The sequence below is a fragment of the Bubalus kerabau genome, chromosome 12 (genome assembly GCF_029407905.1).
Source record: "Bubalus kerabau isolate K-KA32 ecotype Philippines breed swamp buffalo chromosome 12, PCC_UOA_SB_1v2, whole genome shotgun sequence".
Taxonomy (NCBI): domain Eukaryota; kingdom Metazoa; phylum Chordata; class Mammalia; order Artiodactyla; family Bovidae; genus Bubalus; species Bubalus kerabau.
Window position 1 is genome coordinate 89,316,949 of NC_073635.1, and position 19,730 is coordinate 89,336,678.

Genomic DNA, 19,730 nt, shown 5'->3' on the forward strand with positions numbered 1-19,730 from the left:
CCGTTTTCTGACTGTTACCTTCATCTGGTAAACAGTTACTGAGAACTTTTTTTGTGCCCAACGTAATTCCCTAACTTTGACAGTGAATTGCCAGTACGGAGCACTGTTTGGTAAAGACATGGGCATTGTAACTGATCATACATTAGAACATAAACTTTTTGCATGTCAATGTCTACAAATAGGTATTTGCTTTCCAGCAAAACACTTAAACATTTAAGAATCTTAAGTGTTTAAGTTTGATAAGCTTGACCTAGACAAATGGGCTTCCCCAGTGGCTCAGTGGTAAAGATTCTCCTGCCAATGCAGGAGACACAGGAGATGTGGGTTCGATCCCTGGGTCAGGAAGATCTTGAGGAGGAAATGGCAACCCACTCCAGTATTCTTGCCTAGGAAATCTTATGGACAGAGGAGCCTGGCAGGCTACAGTCCATGGGGCTGCAAAAAGTCGGACATGACCTAGCGACTGAGCACGCACGCATGCACGTAGACAAATATAAAATAGGAAGGTTCCTAGATAAAAATAAGTGAAATAATAATAATCCAATGGCAAGAAAAGCGGTTTGAACAAATCTTTGCTTATATAAATTATTATTTAAAACAATTATATCTGTTGGTTTTCTACTTTTAGTTACAGCTGATAATGAAAGTTGTTATAAAAGTGCATATTGAATAGCATATCTGCTAATACGGGATTTCTTCCCATTTTTTCAGGTTCAGTGTAGACGGCTCTCCTGGAGAGACACACCCAGGGCCACACCTTGGAGTGTTTGAGCCCCATCTTTCCCCCTTAGGGCTTGTTGTTTCCCAGTCACTAAGATTGTGCCTGACTCTTTGTAACCCCATGGACTGCAGCACACCAGGCTTCCCTGTCCTTCACTGTCTTCTGGAGTTTTCTTAAACTCATGTCCGTTGAATCAGCGATGCCGTCCGACCGCCTCTTCCCCTGCCGGCTTCTTCTGCCGTCATCTTGCCCGGCACTGGGGCCTTTTCCAGTGAGCTGGCTCTTTGCATCAGGTGCCAAAGTATTGGAACTTCAACTTCAGCATCAGTCCTTCCAGTGAATATTCAGGGTTGATTTCCTTTAGGGCTTAGGTCTTGAATAAATTGCCTAAATCTGGATCTACGGTTCTTCCCTGTTAAAATACAGTTCACCCTCGAACAACACTGGTTTGAACCGTGTGGGCCCACTTACACTTGGGTTCTTTTTGGAGGGAAATACTCCAGCAGCGCATGACGGACGTGCAGTTCTCGAGTCTGTGGACTCAGCCCTGGATATGGGGGTGGGGACCTGACTCGGGTATCCTCGGGTTTCCCACTGACGGGACTCAGCGCCCCTAGCTCCGGGTATTCAGGGCTCAGCCGTATGTTTCGCGTGGGCTGGTTCCGAAAACGAGCTGCAGCGAGTAGGATGCTGGCCTCAGGGTAATCTAACGCTGGGGCTTCTGCTCGTGCCTTAATGAAGTTTCCCATAAGGACCAACGGCTAGCCGTGTTTTCTTCTTAAAAAGTGGAATGTGGCAGAGGCAGTGGACTTCGCTGTCTTTTAAATCACTTTGGTTAATTCCAGTGAACACTGGGTAAAAAGTCACAGGTAAGTACTTCTTTCCGGTCCAACTCTCACATCCATACATGACTACTGGACAAACCAAAGCTTTGACTATACAGACCTTTGTCAGCAAACTAATGTCTCTGATTTTTAATACGCTGTCTAGATCTGAACTCCAGGAGATGGTGAAGGACAGGGAAACCTGGCATACTGCAGTTTATGGGGTGGCAAAGAGTCGGACATGACTTAGCAATAAGAACAACAAGTGCTTAGAACATCAAGATTTAGGCTTTAGGTCATGATAAAGGTCCAGGGAACCCTAGGGGAGCACTAGAAATGGGCCTGAATTCTTTCTATAGAGGTTAGTGAAGCTACCTGGTGGAGAACAGTTGCTTTTATTTACTTGCTTTTTTTTTTAATCTGAACATTTTTACTGAGGTACAATTGATACGTGTTAATGGTGTCTCGGGTGTACCTCACAGTGATTTGATATTTGTGTATGTTGCAAAACGATCACCGCTGCATCTCGCTGACGTCTGTCACCATGCAGTTACAAAATCTTTTTAATCTTGTAATCAGGACTTTGAAGATTTACTTTCTTAACTTTCAGATGTGCAGTATGGCACAGTTAACTGCAGGCGCCGGGCCTTACCTTGTATCCCATGACTTATCTCTAACTGGAAGTTTGTACTTTTAGACCCTCCTCACCCGTTTCATGTGCCACCCCCGCCACCTCTGCTAACCCCCAGTTGCTTTTATTTAATAGCCAAGTCATTATGATTCAGATGTTTCCATTAGAACCTACTTTATTATCTTTGTGTTAAACTTAACCTACTGTACAGTATATGGATGGCGCTAATGGTAAAGAGCCTGCCTGCCAGTGCAGGAGATGGAAGAGACACAGGTTCCATCCCTGTGTTGGGAAGATCCCCTGGAGGAGGGCATGGCAACCCACTCCAGTGTTCTTGCCTGGAGAATCCCGTGGACCGAGGAGCCTGGGTGGGCCAAAGTCCATGGGGTCGCAAAGGGTCAGACAGGACTGCAGCGACTTAGCGCCCATGCATCACAGCACGTGGAACTCTGCTTAATGTTCCGTGGCAACCTGGATGGGAGGGGATCTGGGGGAGAACGGATATGTACATGTATGTGGCTGGATCCCCTCGCTGTTCTCCTGAAACTCACAACGCCGTTACTCGGCTGATGCTAAGGACGCCCGGCACAAAACAGGACAAGGCAACTTGGCTCATTCAGTTCATCACCGCGCACTGGGCAGCCACCGCATGGTGCTTCTGGCTCGGGGCTCGGAGGAGGGTGCACCCGGGGTCCTGAGAAGGAACGCCGCAGCGACAGGCCCCTCGGGCCACCCTCCAGCAACCTGGGCGTGAATGTGGCTCAGTGGCCGCAGCCAGCCACGGGTGTGCTTGCTGAAGTAACAAAGCATTTACCAAAGCAAAATCCAGTGTGTTTTCACTATTTTTTATTTATTTTTTTACTATATGCTTATTTTAGAAAGAATAAGCATTTACGTGAAATTTCCTTTCGCATCTCGTGTCCATATCGTGTTCCAGGCCACGTGTATTAAGGTACTGAACCTTTCAGGAAGCAAGTTGCGAACATGCTGTCTTTGCACGTTTGAAGACAACGTGCCCCTGCCAGAGGCCTGGCTTTTCTCCATGGTCCTGTTGGAGGTGATTTATGACTCTCAGCGGTTGCTGGCGCGCACGCAACGAGGCTTATGGAAACGCTCTGTCGCCCTCCCTTGCAACCTTTGACCCATTCTGCTTTCTATCTTGGTCCCAGGTGGTCTCAGGCAGTTTGGGGGCCAGACTTCTGGGTTCGTTTAATCTAGAGAAATTGCTAGTCAGTTGAGGCTTTTCTCTTATCTCCCTCCTTGGCTCAGGAAAGAGGTGTGTCAAGACTCAAAATAGCCTCCGGGTTTGGTGGGGGGTTTTTTTGGCCATATCATGTGGCATGCAGGATCTTAATTCCCCCACCAGGGTTCGAACCTGAGCCCCTGGAGTGGAAGCACTGAGTATTAACCACGGGACCACCAGGGAATCCCACTTCCGGGAGTTTTTAATGAGGGTCTTTGTTTCAGAATATTTATATGTTGTTTTCTTCACAAACTAAACACGAGTTTGCTGTGTCCCCTCCTCCCTCCAAAAAGGATGACAACGAATGCGTCATTTTCCTGGAAGGAAGAAAAGCTTTAGATCTCTTCTCTCTCCCTGCCTCAAATTCATTGTATCATCTGACTTCATTCAAAAAACAGGGTTGATAACTTTCACTTTAAAAACCCTACTTGAAGTCACTGCAAATGGAGTAACAGGTTAAATCTTGACTTGCACTATTTAATACTTGGTTCAGCCTGAGTCTTCTGTTAAACAAGACAGTGTTTGTTTAGGCAGGTCCACTCGAGATAGAGTGAGTCAGCGTTGCTGACAAATGAACAGCCTCTGTGGACTGCCTGCCACGCACTGCTCGGAGGTGGGTGTTAAGTGTCTGCTTAGACCTTCACAAGGACCCTGCCTGGAAGGTGTCCCTGCTGCAGGTGAGGGTGCCAGCCCCGGGTGAGGCCTGATTCTCGGAGGCCCCCGTCCCCCGCGGGCTGCAGAGCCTGAGTCCTCTTCCCTCCATCCCCATCCTGGCGGGACCTGCGGTCAGGACCTGACGCTGCTGCTGCCGCCTCGATCTCACCTCTGTCCTTCAAAACCAAGAGGACGGAAGCAGGCAGAAGGAACGTGTCCAGGACCCCAACTGGAACAGGAGCCCAGGGCGCGGGCAGTCAGCCTGGGGTCCTCACTGCCGGGCCTGGGCCTGAAGGAAGGCCCTGTACTACCACATGCAGCCCCTACACTGCCTGGCCTCCAGGTGGACAGCCGGCCCCACAGCTGGTGCCTGTCCCACCCTATAGTGGGGGCAGAGCTGGACCAGAAAGAAGGCTGAGCGCCAAGGAACTGAAGGTGCTGGAGAAGACTCTTGAGAGTCCCTTAGACTTCAAGAAGCTCAAACCAGTCAGTCCAAAAGGACTCAACCCCGAATATTCATTGGAAGGACGGATGCTGAAGCTCCAATGCTCTGGCCACCTGAAGGGAACAGCCAACTCACTGGAAAAGACCCTGATGCTGGGAAAGATGGAGGGCAGAAGGAGAAGGGGCAGCAGAGGATGGGATGGTTGGATGGCATCACTGACTCAATGGACATGAGTCTGAGCAAGCTCCAGGAGATGGTGATGGACAGGGAAGCCTGGAGTGTGGCAATCTACGGGGTTGCAAAGAGTCAGACATGACTGAGCGACCGAACAACAAAAAAGCAATTCACCAGAGATGGGGCGCGGTTGTGGACTGAACTATGTGAGGTCGGACGGTTTGGACCTGCGCTAGCTCACCTCATGCAGTCTGACCTCAGGGCCGCCGCTTCTCCGCCCAGTGTCCTCAGGGACAGCCCGAGGAGGGTGACAGTGTGTCTCCTCGCCTGGCAGGAGGACCGGCCAGCCAGAGGTGTGCAGCACCTCATAAACGCTCAACTCCATGCAGATCACGATCGGAGGCTTGCTTTTGGTCAGTTGTTGGTTATTCCAGTCGACCGATGTATTCTGAAAACTGAAATTGAGATCCTTACAGCTGGAGTGAAAGTGAAGTCGCTCAGTCGTGTCCGACTCCTTGCGACCCCATGGACTGTAGCCTACCAGGCTCCTCTGTCCATGGGATTTTCCAAGCAATAGCACTGGAGTGGATTGCCAGTTCCTTCTCCAGGGGATCTTCCCGACCCAGGGATCGAACCCGGGTCTCCCGTATTGTAGACAGACGCTTTACCGTCTGAGCCACCAGGGAAGCAGTCAAGTGCAGCCTCAGGACAGACTGGCCACTTCCTCTCTCTTCCTGCGTGAGGAGCAGGCCTGCTGCTGCTTCTCTAGAAATCACTGTTCCTCTTTGCAGAACAGAAGTAAGTAGAGAAATAGGGGTTTGTTTCCACCACCTCTCAAAGTCCAGTAACCTTCTTGCTGACTCACCTCTTGGTTGAATTTGAGCGTAGAGAGATTAGTTCAGCCCCTTCCGTCTATAGGAGAGGAAATGGAGGCTCAGGTGACAACTTGACTCAGCAAGTCAGCGGCAGAGCTTAGACCGGACTGAGTGCTTAACTGCAGCCGGCCGGTCCCCGGGCAGCCCGGACTCACCCCCAGGGCCATCAGGGAGTCTCTCTTCACGGGAAGCCATCAGCCTTCAATAAACACATGTTGAGTAAATAACGAATCTAAGAATTGACATCAAAAATCAAGACATTTTTCTTCTCTAACATCTAAATAATAGTCATACCTGAAGTGGAATTTCAGTTGGTTTGTGTGAAGGAAATACTTTTAGGACAAATGTATAAGCCATTAGAAATGCAGAATGCTTCTAAATGGCGGATATCTGAGAAATTGAATTTGGTTAGATTTTGATTACCCAAAGGCATTCAATATTTTCTGTTATAAAATTTCATAAGAACAAACATCAATAATTGTTCATAGGGTTTATTAGCAATTTCTCCATTTACAAAGATGCTTAGAAATGGTTTGCTGTCTTCCAAATTTTATTTTGCATGACACATTGCTTGAGAAATTCTTTGATTTCCTTCATGACTGTATTTTAGCACCTTCTGGTTGCAAGTGACAGAAATTGACTATGCCTTACACAAAGGTGGAAGAGAGAAGGGAGGGCTAGGGAAATCCTGGGACTGGAGAAGTCAAGGACAGGCAGCACGGCTTTCTCTCTGCAGCTCAGACATGACGGGAAAGTCGGGCCCTCACGGCGTCAGCGATGGCCAACAGGGCAGATGGTGTGCTAGACTCGGAGCTACTGCGAGTCTGGCTTGGATGATCAGGTACTATGTTTAGAGTAAACCTTTCCGTTTTTAAAGTTCTTCTTGCCCTGATAGATGCCATGTTTAAAATGGGTAATTATGCTGCCTCCATGGCAACCAGAGCAGATCTGGCTTCGTTCTTTCCCCGATAGTTGGGACGTGCTCAGCAAATGGAAATGTTCATTTGTATCTTTAAGTGAGAATTAGTTGGTGGTGAGGGTTATCATATCTTCGGTCATATTCTGCGGTCAGTATACATGGTTTTCAAAATATTTTTGGCTCCTTACCTCATAGATTGGCTCCATAAATATGAAAAATCCCAAGTTGAGTAACAGGGAAATACTCTCAGGGCATGACGATCTGCCTGAAATAACCGTTGAAGGCACGGCAGGGTGAACTTTGGCTCATCGTTCAAGGCAAAGTCTAGCAGTGAGCATTTCACTTTGGGAACTTTGAAACTATTTCTAGAATGAAGAATATTAACAAAGTAACAGCTAGCTGAGTTGCGCACGGCAGAGGTGAGAGTGGGACGTGTGAGGACAGTCACGGGATAGTTTTAGGGGTGATTCCATATCATGCCTTGAGCTTCCCCAGTGGTTCAGAGGGCAGAGGATCCTCCTGCAATGCAAGAGCCACAGGAGACAAAGTAGATGCGGTTTCCATCCCTGGGTGGGGAAGATCCCCTGGAGAAGGAAATGGCAACCCACTCCAGTGTTCTTGCCTGGAGAATCCCATGGACTGGAGCCTGGTGGGCTAGAGTCCATGGGGTCACAAAGAATCAGACAACGACTAAGCGACTGAACAACAAAATTCCAGAGAGATTAGCTGTTTCATAGTAAAAAGTCAATCAATCAATAAAATGACAAGGAAACAAGGTACCAGAACTGAGAATAATAGACAAAATCCTCAAAAACTTCAGAAATTAGAAATGTCACACAACGATTGTAAAGTAACTGTTTTAAAATGATTTGAAAATAACAGGATCTCAATAATATGATCAAATATTGACATGAAATCCATAGTAATAGTCAATATGAAATCCTGCCGTTAGCAATAACACGGATGGCCTGAGAGAAACTGTTTTCGTTACTGTTGATGTTTAGTCGCCAGGTTGTATCGACTCTGTGACTCCACAGACTGCAGAAACGCCAGGTTTCCCGTCTCCCACGATCGCCCAGAGTTCGCTCAGACTCACGTCCATTGAGTCGGTGAAGCCATCCAACCATCTCCTCCTCTGTCGTCCCCTTCTCCTCCTGCCCTCAATCTTCCCCAGCATCAGGGTCTTTTTCTGAGTCAGCTCTTCCCATCTGGTGGCCAGAGTATTGGAGCTTCAGCTTCAGCATCCGTCCTGCCAATGAATATTCAGGACTGATTTCCATTTGGATGGACTGGTTGGATCTCCTTGCAGTCCAAGGGACTCTCAAGAGTCTTCTCCAACACCACAGTTCAAAAGCATCAATTTCTTGGCGCGCAACCTTCTTTATGGTCCACCCATACATGACTACTGGAGACACCGTAACTTTGACTGTATGGACCTTTGTTGGCAAAGTAATCTCTGCTTTTTGATACGCTGTCTAGGTTTGTCATAGCTTTTCTTCCAAGGAGCAAGCATCTTATGATTTCATGGCTGCAGTCACCGTCTTCAGTAATTTTGGAGCCCAAGGAAATAAAGTCTGCCACTGTTTGCACTGTTTCCCCATCTACTTGTCATAAAGTGATGGGACAGGATGCCATGATTTTCATTTTATGAATGTTGAGTCTTAAGCCAGTTTTTTTCACTCTCCTTCATCAAGAGTCTCTTTAATTCCTCTTTGCTTTCAGCCTTCAGGGTGGTATCTGCACATCTGAGGTTTGGGATATATTAAAACTTTCTCCCCCTGCACAATTCCTCCAGCTTTTTAGTGTTTGACCATACTGATCAGAAGCTCTTCATGGCTCCCAGAGATATTTGATTTTTATCATCCACATTTATATTTCTAGGGCTGACCTTCTGCTTTTCCTGCACTTAAGGGGCTTCCGTGGTGGCTCAGACGCTGAAGAACCTGCCTGCAACGTGGGAGAACTGGGTTCGATCCCTGGATTGGGAAGAACCTCTCGAGAAGGGTACAGCTACCCACTCTAGTGTTCTGGCCTGGAGAATTCTATGGACAGAGGAGCCTGCCTGGTGGGCTACAGTTCATGGGGTCACAAAGAGTCAGACACATCTGAGCAACTTTGAGAAGAAGAAAATGTTTGCCTGACATCCTCAATCGTTAAAAGACTCCAAGTCACCCCGCCGACCACGAGGGCAGCACCCACTCTTGCTGGCGGGACAGTCCTCTACCCCAGGCATGCCCCAGTATTCCTTTTCCTTTTTTTAATGAACACCTTTGTTTTTATCGATTGACTGGTTTTTGGCTGCCCTGGGCTGCCGTTGCTGTGCATGGGGCTTTCTCTAATAGTGTTCGGGCTTCTCTCTCCGTGCAGCACAGCTCTAGAGCGCAGGCTCCGTCCCTGCGGCTCACGGGCTTCATTGCCCTAGGTCACTGGGAATCTTCCCAGACCAGGGATCAAACCTGCGTCCCCTGCACTGGCAGGCGGATTCTTAACCACTGAGCCACCAGGGAAGTCCACACTCCAGAGTTCTGACACATTGGTAAGGCCAGAAATGCCATTGACTAGCCTCTTTCCTGTGTCAGATATTAGAAAATATTAATACAATTGTCATCAGAGTCAGATGGCAAATAACCTCATAGGGATAAAAGAGGAAATAAACGAGTAAACCTGTCTGTGTATTTTGCTTCCACAAGACACATGCCCCAGTAATTTCAATAACCCTGTCACTTTAGATTTTTGCTCTAATGTTATCGAACTTGCTCTTCTGGGGTCCATTCAGTTGTCGTATTTTCCAAAAGTTAGGTTGCACTGCAGACTCAGTGCCAGGAGTTATCACTTCGTCTTAGATTTGTGTGATATCAGTATGTCTTGTCAGAGCTTAATACAAATGGTAATAGTATGCCTGCTTTCCAGTGACCTTTCAGATCAGTTACGAGTTACGGCACAGTGTGGCGTGCTTAGTCGCTCAGTCATGCACGACTCTTTGGGACCCCAGGGACTGTAGCCCACCAGGCTCCTCTGTCCACAGGATTTCGCAGGCAAGAATACTGGAGTGGGTTGCCATGTCCTTCTCCAGGGGTCTTCGTGACCCAGGGATCCAGCCTGTCTCTCCTGCACTGGCAGGCAGGTTCTTCACCATCGGGCCACCAGAAGCCTGTACTTCACACCATGTTGCTGTTGTTGAGTTGCTCAGTCGTGTCGGACTCTTTGCGACCCCACGGACTGTAGCCTGCCAGGCTCCTCTGTCCGTGGAATTCTCCAGGCGAGAATGCTGGAGTGAGTTGCCATTTCCTCCTCCAGGGGATCTTCTGACCCGGGGACTGATCTCTGTCCCCTGCATCTCCTGCACTGGCAGATGGCTCTTTACCCCTGAGCCCCCCAGGAAGCTTCAGGCGAAGGTGAATTCCTCCACCAAGACGTGCTTTTCCGTCTGCCAGCTCTCTCACAACCTGAAAACCAAGTAAAACTAAAATCCCACCTTGTGGATTTTTCCGGCCACACAACTGGTGGAAATTCACAGCACACACACACACGTGAAGTCTGGTAAAGCTGGTGTCTTTTCAAAGGCGCCCCCTTCACCCAGGACCAAGGTGGAGAAAGACGGCTCGCCGGGGACGTTCATTCCTCCACAGCAAGTCCCTTCCTCTTTCCCGCTCGAGAGTGGACTCCGCCGGTTTTCCCACTGGGGCGGGCGCTGGGCCAGAGGGAGGCCTGAGGAAGGCCAGGGAGGTCTGCCAGGCTGTGTCCCCCAACCCCGCTCTGCACGCAGGCCCATGCAGCCTTCCAGGAAGAAGCCACGACCCCAGGCTTTGCCCTGAGGGGAGAACACTTTTGGCAAAAACAAGGATTTCTGCTTTCCTTTAGCTTTGGCCTCTGTGGAATGTTTTTTTTTCTTTTTTTCCAATCTCATGCTATCTCCAGAGTGCATTTAAAAAATATTTTATAAACATATTAATCACTTCAGTCTGAGGGTGTTCAGGATATCTAGCCTGCCATACTGCTGGGGATGGAAGTCTCTTATCAAACCGATTCTAGCCAGTAAAAGCGGAGTTCCCGGAGACCAGGAACCATGACTGGTTCATTGTTGTATCCTGGGACCTGCACGCAGTGCTGTCTGAATAGCGAGTGTTATCTGAATGCATGCCAAAGCCAGCAGTTTCAAGTTCAAGTAGTTGGTTTGAAATTCTAAGTACCATCAAGGCAGTTGTTTTTCCTGAAAACTCTTTTTTTTTTGGCTGCACTGCACATCTTGCAGGATCTGAGTTCCCTGACCAGGGATCGAACCCTTGCCCCCTGCGCGGAAGCATGGAGTCCTAACCACTGGACCATCAGGGAAGTCCCTGAAAGTTTACACTTTAAATAAATGCAAACTGGGAGTGCCATGGTCTCTATTTAGAAACGTGAGTGATAAAATTTAATACAAACCAAGAGAAAATACAACCCAAATATCCAGAACACACTCCCCAGCCCTCGTGAGCTCGCTGCTCCTGCTGTTGTCTATCCGTCCTTGTGGTTCAGTCGTGAGCTCGCTGCTCCTGCTGTTATCCATCCGTTCTCGTGGTTCATTCGTGAGCTCGCTCCTCCTGCTGTTCTCTATCCGTTCTCGTGGTTCAGTCGTGAGCTCGCTGCTCCTGCTGTTATCCATCCGTTCTCATGGTTCAGTCGTAGTTTTTGCTTCTGAATTGAAATGCAGGCTGCATGTACTTTTCACTCATTCCTTTAATATCTTGGTAGGCCACAAAACCCCCAAGAGCTGCCCCAAATTATAGGATACTTATAATTTATTTTATGTTATCCTTTAAAAATTTCTGTTTTTAGGGAATTCCCTGGAGGTCCACTGGTTAGGATGCTGTGCTTTCATAGCCAAGGGCCTGGGTTCAATCCCTGGTCAGGGAGCCAAGATTCAGCAAGCTGTGTGGTATGGGCCACAAATGAAAATTTCTATTTTTATGTTTTATAATACGTATTTGCATGTTTCATGTAACTTACAGATATGCATAGACCGGACTGCCTGCTCAGGCATCACTGTTAGTGCTGGACAATGAAGACAATTTGGAGAACACTGGTTTATTTAATGATTTTCTCAAGCAAAATGCCGTTGCTTTTTAAAGCGTACTCTACCAGGCAACTGCCCCTGTCCCCTAATCCGCTATCAGTTCTGCTAACATGGGACTTAAAGGGCGGAAAATCTGAATCATAAACACAGTCTTATCTTGCTAATGAAAGTGAAAGTCGCTCAGTTCTGTCTGACTCTTTGCGACCCCATGGGCTATACAGTCCATGGAGTTCTTCAGGCCAGAATATTGGAGTGGGTAGCTTTTTCCTTTCTCCAGGGGATCTTCCCAACCCAGGAATCGAACTGGGGTCTCCTGCATTGCAGGCAGATTCTTTACCAACTGAGCTACCAGGGAAGCCCCCAAAATACCCTTCTCCAGGGGATCTTCCCAACCCAGGGACATTACTTTGCTGACAAAGGTCTATTTAGTCAAAACTATGGTTTTTCTGGTAGTCATGTATGGATGTGAGAATTGGACTATAAAGAAAGCTGAGTGTTGAAGAATTAATGCTTTTGAACTGTGGTGTTGGAGAAGACTCTTAAGCATCCCTTGGAGTGCAAGGAGATCCAACCAGTCCATCCTAAAGGAGATCAGTCCTGAATATTCATTGGAAGGACTGATGCTGAAGCTGAAACTCCAATACTTTGGCCTCCTGATGCGAAGAACTGACTCCTTGGAAAAACACTGATGCTGGGAAAGATTGAAGGCGGGAGGAGAAGGGGACGACAGAGGATGAGATGGTTGGATGGCATCACTGACTGGATGGACATGAGTTTGAGTAAACTCTGGGAGTTGGTGATGGACAGGAAGGCCTGGTGTGCTGCAATCCCTGGGGTCGCAAAAAGTCAGACACGACTGAGCAACTGAACTGAACTGCTCTTGCTAATGTTGTGTTCAGTGACAAGAGTAGCTCTTTCTGAGGTTGTTTCCCAGGTCGAAGATCTTCTGAGCTTCTTTGTGAGGACGGAGCGTCCTGGCAGGTTTGGGGCAGGTATCCTAGGAGAAGCGTGAAGCAGCCGTAGCTTCTGGCTCAGGTCCCATCACAGAGGTGCCAACAGGGGCGGGGCTGGGGGCCTCTGGGTGCCTGGAGCCGAGGGTCTTTTCTGCTCCCCAGGCCTCAGGGTTGGAGCATCTCTGCTTCGTTGTTGGCTCTGCTCCCCACAAGCTCCTCTGAAAACCTCATAAATGCCTACAGGATTGGGTCACTGACACACAGGTTTTAAACTCCCACCTCTACTTTAAAAAGAAAAGCTTGAACAAACGGAAAGGCTAGTTTTATTCTTCTTTGCTGGTTCAGTGAAAATCGCACTAACACACTTTACAAGTTTAATTTCAAGCTTGATTTATTAGCTAGTTTTCATTTCAAAATTTAAATTTTTTTCTTTTTCAAAAAAATTTGCTTTGCCTCTTTGAAGCTTGATTTCTTTGTTTTGCATACTTGGTTCATTGTTCAAAATGAATTCATGGCCCCTGCTATTATATATTCTGTGCCTGCGTGCTTGGTCGCAGCCCTCCAGGCTCTGTCTGTGGGATTTCTCCAGGCAAGAATACTGGAGCCGGTTGCCATTTCCTCCTCCAGGGGATCTTCTCAACCCAGCAATATGAACCCTTGTCTCCTGAGTCTCCTGCATTGGCAGGCAGATTCTTTACCACTGAGCCACCTGGGAAGGTATTATACATTCGTGTTGGTAACCTAGGTTTTCACTTTGTTTAAAGAGTAATGTGACTGTGTGTGATGAAGTGTCTTTCCAAGTCCTGGACAGGGTTGATGAAACCCTCTTCGTCGTTTTAAAACGCGCTTCACTGAGAGGTCTGCTTGAGCCCATCGCCCTGTGGCTCCAGGGAAAAGACATGTTGGAATCTTGTGCTTCGATAATTTATGGTTTAAAATTTGTATCAAACTAAGAAAATTTCACTCCTTAGTCCAAGTGCCTTTCTAACAGGAGTCATTCCTAAATAAGCTTCCTGGTCCTTCAGACATAGGTTGGTGGTTGGCAGGTTTTGTGAGGAGTAAGCGGTGTGGCCCCAGACCCCCCGGGGCCCCCCAGCCCACCCCTCCTCCCTTGCAGACTCTAGGGAGACAGCACACGCCTGGGACCGCCGCCTCCTCCCGCCTCGCTGGGTCCTCCTTCTGTGAGGCCCCTGCAGTTCCCAGTCAACCGCAAGAGCTCCTCAGGTGAGCCGCGGGGCCCAGCCCTTGGGAGGGAGCGGATCCTCTGACCCCGGGCGGGGTCCACTCCCAGAAACGCTGTCTCAGCCGCAGCATAACGGGCCCAGCTGTGTGTGAGTCCCCCCGCCGATCCTCAGGTCTGCCGAGCATCGCGAGCATCGCCGCACGGTGGCCGCCACCCCCGGTGGGGCCAGGTCTCCACTGCACCCCTGTCTTCTCATGAGACCCTGATAAGCCACCCGCTGTGCCTAATCTAATGGGGCTCTGGTGAGAACCAGCGAACACTCCGGGAAGGGACGCGTGCGCCATGAGGGCTGCTGCTGTGCATCCGGATGGGTGGCCGTCCCAGTCTCTTCTCCGCCAACCCTACGCCGGGGCTGGGTGGCCCCTGGTCCCGGGTGGGTCTGTGACACCAACCTGCCCAGGATCCCCACCTCCTCACTCTCTCCCGGTCCTTCCCAGCCCCCCAGGCAGGGTCTCCAGGCTCCTGGCCACCGTAGTGGCCCCCACCTGCCTCTCCCACCAGGGTTCCCCCTCCGCGCCTCCCAGCACCCCTTTCTCCTCCATGAAAGCCCATCGTTCTCAAATCCTTTCCTATGGCCTTACTTTCAGGTTTTTCCATCCAAAGAGCTCATTTAAATGCGATGGATTTCCAGATTAGTGAGGAGACATTTTTGACACTGGGAGAGAGGATCTGACCTTTCACTGAGCCCCAGATGACGCTGCGTTAGTCCTTGGGTTTCCAACACTCAGGTTCCCCGGGATTCATAGTTAGTGAAATCTTAGTTAGCTGGAATCCTGTTTAGGATTTTAGTCTGCTAAATCCCAGTTGGCCAAATCCTTTGCTAGAATTCTATTTTAACAGGCTCTGAAATTTCCCAGGTACTTCTCTGAAGGCACCCTCCTCCGAGGGGGTGGGTGGTAAGTGGGTGTCATCTGCAGACAGGAAGACCACAGCCCTGCCACAGACCAGAGGACACCCAGGGGCTACGGGGCCAGAGGCGGGGTAGGGGCCTGTGCTGGATCCTGACCCAGAAGAAGGACGTTCACAGAAAAACCGGTGAGGTCCAGATGAGACCTGGAGCTTAGTCAGCAGTAATGTACCAACGGTAACTTCCTTGTTGTAACAAAATGTACCGTAGTTACGTAAGATGGAAATGTGGGAGAAACTGGGCAAGGGGTATGTGGGATTGCCTATATTTGTGACTTTTTCTGTAAATCGTACAGTATTCCAAGAGAAAAAGTGGTTTGAAAGTGTATGTCTTAACTTCAGACAACAGTTAATTCAGAATAAAGAGAATTACACAAGAAAACCACGGTACTTGTAACGGGAACAGTATTTGCTGAAGGTAGGACCGTTGTCAATTCAGTGGGGCTGGGGCTGGGGGTTCAGTGGGCCTGGGGCTGGGATTCAGTGGGGCTGGGGCTGGGGATTCAGTGGGGCTGGGGTCTGGGGATACAGTGGGGCGGGGGGCTGGGGGTTCACTGGGGCTGGTGGCTGGGGATTCAGTGGGGCTGGGGGCTGGGGGCTGCGGATTCAGTGGGCCTGGCGGCAGGGGATTCAGTGGGCCTGGGGCTGGGGATTCAGTGGGGCTGGGGGCTGGGTTTTCAGTGGGCCTGGGGCTGGGGATTCAGTGGGGCTGGGGCTGGGGATTCAGTGGGCCTGGGGCTGGGGATTCAGTGGGGCTGGGGCCTGGGGGTTCAGTGAGGCTGGCGGCTGGGGGTTCAGTGGGGCTGGGGGCTGGGGGTTCAGTGGGGCTGGGGGCTGGGGGTTCAGTGGGATTGGGGGCTGGGGGTTCAGTGGGGCTGGGGGCTGGGGATTCAGTGGGCCTGGGGACTGGGGGTTCAGTGAGACTGCGGGCTAGGAATTCAGTGGCGCTGGGGGCTGGGGGTTCAGTGGGGCTGGGGGCTGGGGATTCAGTGGGCCTGGGGGCTGGGGGTTCAGTGAGACTGCGGGCTAGGAATTCAGTGGGGCTGGGGGCTGGGGGTTCATTGGGGCTGGGGCCTGGGGGTTCAGTGAGGCTGGCGGCTGGGGGTTCAGTGGGCTTGGGGATGGCAATTCAGTGGGGCTGGGAGCTGGGGGTTCAGTGGGATTGGGGGCTGGGGGTTCAGTGGGCCTGGGGCTGGGGGTTCAGTTGGGCCGGGGTCTGGGGGTTCAGTGGGCTGAGGGTTCAGTGGGGCTGGGGTCTGGGGATTCTATGGGGCTGGGGGCTGGGGATTCAGTGGGCCTGGGGCTGGGGGTTCAGGGGGACTGGGGGCTGGGAATTCAGTGGGGTGGGGTTCAGTGGGGCTGGGGGCTGGGGGCTGGGGATTCAGTGGGGTTGGGAGCTGGGGATTCAGTGGGCCTGGGGCTGGGGGCTGGGGATTCAGTAGCATTACCAGCAAGATTGGCAGGGCTGGGCTGGGGAGGACATCTGCGTGGCTGAGCAGGCAGTATTAATGCCAAATAGATGGCCTGAATGGTCTGAAAGCCAGAAGGTCTGTCTTACAGGCAACTGAAAAGATAAGTATATGCACTGCAGATAATGAGGACCGTGTTCCCAATACTTAAAAGATTATAAATATGGAAATGGGGGAGCTTCAGTGATCTCTGTTGTAGGGATTAGAATTAGTTATATCAGCAGGGACCCATGGCTTTTAACACGTCTAAATGAAGCTGATGCTGATGTGTGTAGACAGGGAAGCTGATGCTGATGCGTGTACATAGGGAAGCTGATGCTGATGTGCGTGTAGATAGGGGAGCTGATGCTGATGTGTGTGGATGCATATTTCCTAGTTCTGCCCACTGAAGGCTTAGGAACAGGGCAGTCCAGTGCCAATGGGCACACATGGCTCAGATCTTGGTTTAATACTGCCCTCCACTGAAAGGAACCAGGGCCTGCAGAAACACGGCTGGTTCCCACCTGCACAGGGGAAATACAACTGAGCCCGGACATCCTGTCCCAGAAAGTAAGACAATGTCAGAGATGTTGGGAACATGTCAAAACCAACACAGGAGCCAACGCAATGGAGCATCTATGGGCCAAGTCTGAGCATCAAAATAAACAAGGATCACAAGAGGTTATGACCCACTGAACAGTAAGAATCCGTGGAACCCTTCTGACATAAATCAGTCAATGCGTCAGTAAGGAAATGTCAACTGGTAGAATTAAAGTGAGGGATGGAATTAGAGACACAGCCCGTGGCCCTCCCTGTGGTGCTTGAAGGCAAGGGTCATCACTGATGAGAATCAGGACAGATAAACACCATTTCAGAGCATCTCGTCGCCCGCAGTGACTGTCACATGGACAAGCCTGGCAGACACCACTTGACCAGGGGATGAAAGCCCACATCATTAGCAACGAGACAAATTCACGCTGCACACCTCCTGATTTAGCCCGCCCCGAGGATCGTAACACTGCTTAGGTGGTGCTCCTGTCAAAAGTGCATATTGTGAATACATTCGTGAGGAAATAGACAAATTGAGCAACACTGAACAAGGAAACTGGGCTGTGCTCTTTGCAACTGTCAAGGTCATTAGAAATGAGTGGAGGCTGAGGACCTGGGCTGGACGGAACGAAACTGGAGATTCACCGTGAGTCCAGGTGCACCCTCCGTCTGCGGAGGATGTGGGCAACTTGGGAAATCGGAACGGAGTCCATGGGTCAGAGGGTGGCATTACATCAGCGCTGATTTCTGGATTTTGGTGATTGAGAAATGGAAATAAGCAGGAGTCAGACTTACCTTCTAACCACGTGTGATCCAACAGAGAGAAACTGAGTTAGAATGTGGCCGTCCCAAAGAGTTCCGTTAGTGAAGCAGGTCTGATCGCTAGGTATCAAACTTTGTGTCTTGAAAAAAATACACCTTCCTTTTTAGTGTCTCCTGAAGACTCACAAAATTTGCTTGTGTTACTAATTCGCCCACAAAGAAAAGCCCGGTAGCCTGGGTCCAGTGGACACTGGTTTATTTCTGTGAGCAGACACAGCTCTAAATAAACAGCTTTTAAAATCAGTTCTATCCAGCAGTGAGCTACAGGCATCTTCGGGCTTTAGCACGCTGTGTCTCTGAGATAACGCAGGGGTGGGCAGTTTACCCAAAAGTCGCTGAATTTCAGGCAGCCGCTCAGATGTGCACGGGGTCAGAGAGCTCACAGAAAATGCCTGGTTCTGTCCAGGCCCTTGAGCGGGCAAAGTGGAGTGGCCACGCTCGTGTGCGTGCTGGTGTCTCTCTCATGAATGTCATGAGTATTTTAAAAGTGTGTTTGCTGTTTCCTTTTCAATTTTTGAAAATACAGCGTCTATACTATTTGTATTAAAAGTAAAAGTCTACTTTGTCCTTTTCTATTTTTAGTTGCTTATAATGTATTGCTAATAGGTACGTCATTTTTCTAATGAGAAATAAACTGATTATATATTTTTTTAATTTTATTTTATTTTTAAACTTTACAATATTGTATTGGTTCTGCCATATATCGAAATGAATCTGCCACAGGCATACATGTGTTCCCCATCCTGAACCCTCCTCCCTCCTCCCTCCCCATACCATCCCTCTGGGTCATCCCAGTGCACCAGCCCCAAGCATCCAGTATTGTGCATCGAACCTGGACTGGCGACTCGTTTCATATATGATATTATACATATTTCAATGCCATTCTCCCAAATCATCTCACCCTCTCCCTCTCCCACAGAGTCCAATATTTTTAAGTCCTTTTCTTAACCTTCTGTAAGTTTACCGGTCACCAGCTGAGTCTGTAGAACCTAGAGGGATTGTGGAGGGTGGGGGTGATTGGAGCCGTGTAGGTCATCCCATCAGTGATGGGGAGGAGTGTCTTCCCGACCCTTAGAGACCAGACTCCTCCACAGCCCGGGTCCTGCTGTGTCTGAAAGACGCGTTGCTCCATTCCACCCGAGAGACGCTGGGGGCGGGGGGCGGGGGTTGGGGGCGGTCTGCAAGCCGGTGGGGGGCCTCAGATCAGGGACAGAATAGCCCTTGCCCCAGGCTTTCAAAATGGGTTTAGAATCAATTCAGAGTTACTCTTATGGGAAAAGGTCAATAGAAATTTTAATGGAAAATTTGACTTTGATGACATTGGAATTCAATAGCTTTGAATTTTGAAACAAAGCCTTTTCCCGTAAGAGCTGTCTCAGGGCAGCTAGCGTCCACACGGTCACATGGTCAAGCGCCCAGCAGGGTGGGGGGACCCAGGGTGGGCCTGGGGCGCTGACTGGGGGATAATTAAGGGTCGTGTGCCCTGGAAACCAGAGGACATTTCATGTGTGGTCACGTCCAGAGGCGTTCCCAAGGTCAGCTCTGCAGGAGATGCTTCTGAGGCTGGACTCCACATGGTGGACCATGCCTGCGGGGCGTCCGTACCCACGCTCTCCTCCAGGAGCTGCTCTTTCCTGCCCGCGCCTCCTTACCTGTGAGCCTGGGCCGCAGGGCACGGCCCGGTTCGGGCGGCACAGGCCCCCATGGGGAGCGACGGAGCCGCAGATGCCCGCTGCTCCCCTCCTGCTCTGCGGCCCGGATCCTACCAGGACCAGGACCAGGACCTGTCTGTGGCCTGGGGGCTTGGGGACTTGAGGTACAGATGAGGGGGAGGGGCAGATGGAGAGGTTGAATCCGTAAAAAACAACAAACAAACAGCTGCCAAAAAAGAAGACCCCAGACCGACTCTGGGGCTTCCTTGGTGGCTCAGCTGGTGAAGAATCCGCCTGCAGGGCAGGAGACTCCAGTTTGATTCCTGGGTCGGGAAGATCCACTGGAGAAGGAATAGGCTACCCACCCCAGTATTCTTGGGCTTCCCTGGTGGCTCAGATGGTCAAGAATTCTGCCAGCAATGCAGGAGACCTGGGTTCGATCACTGGGTTGGTAAGGTTCCCTGGAGAAGGGAAAGGCTACCCACTCCAGTGTTCTGGCCTGGAGAATTCCATGGACAGAGGAGCCTGGCGGGCTACAGTCTATAGGGTAGGAAAGAGTCAGACACGACTGAGCTACTAACATTTCACTTCTCAGACTGACTCACCCCAAATTCTACC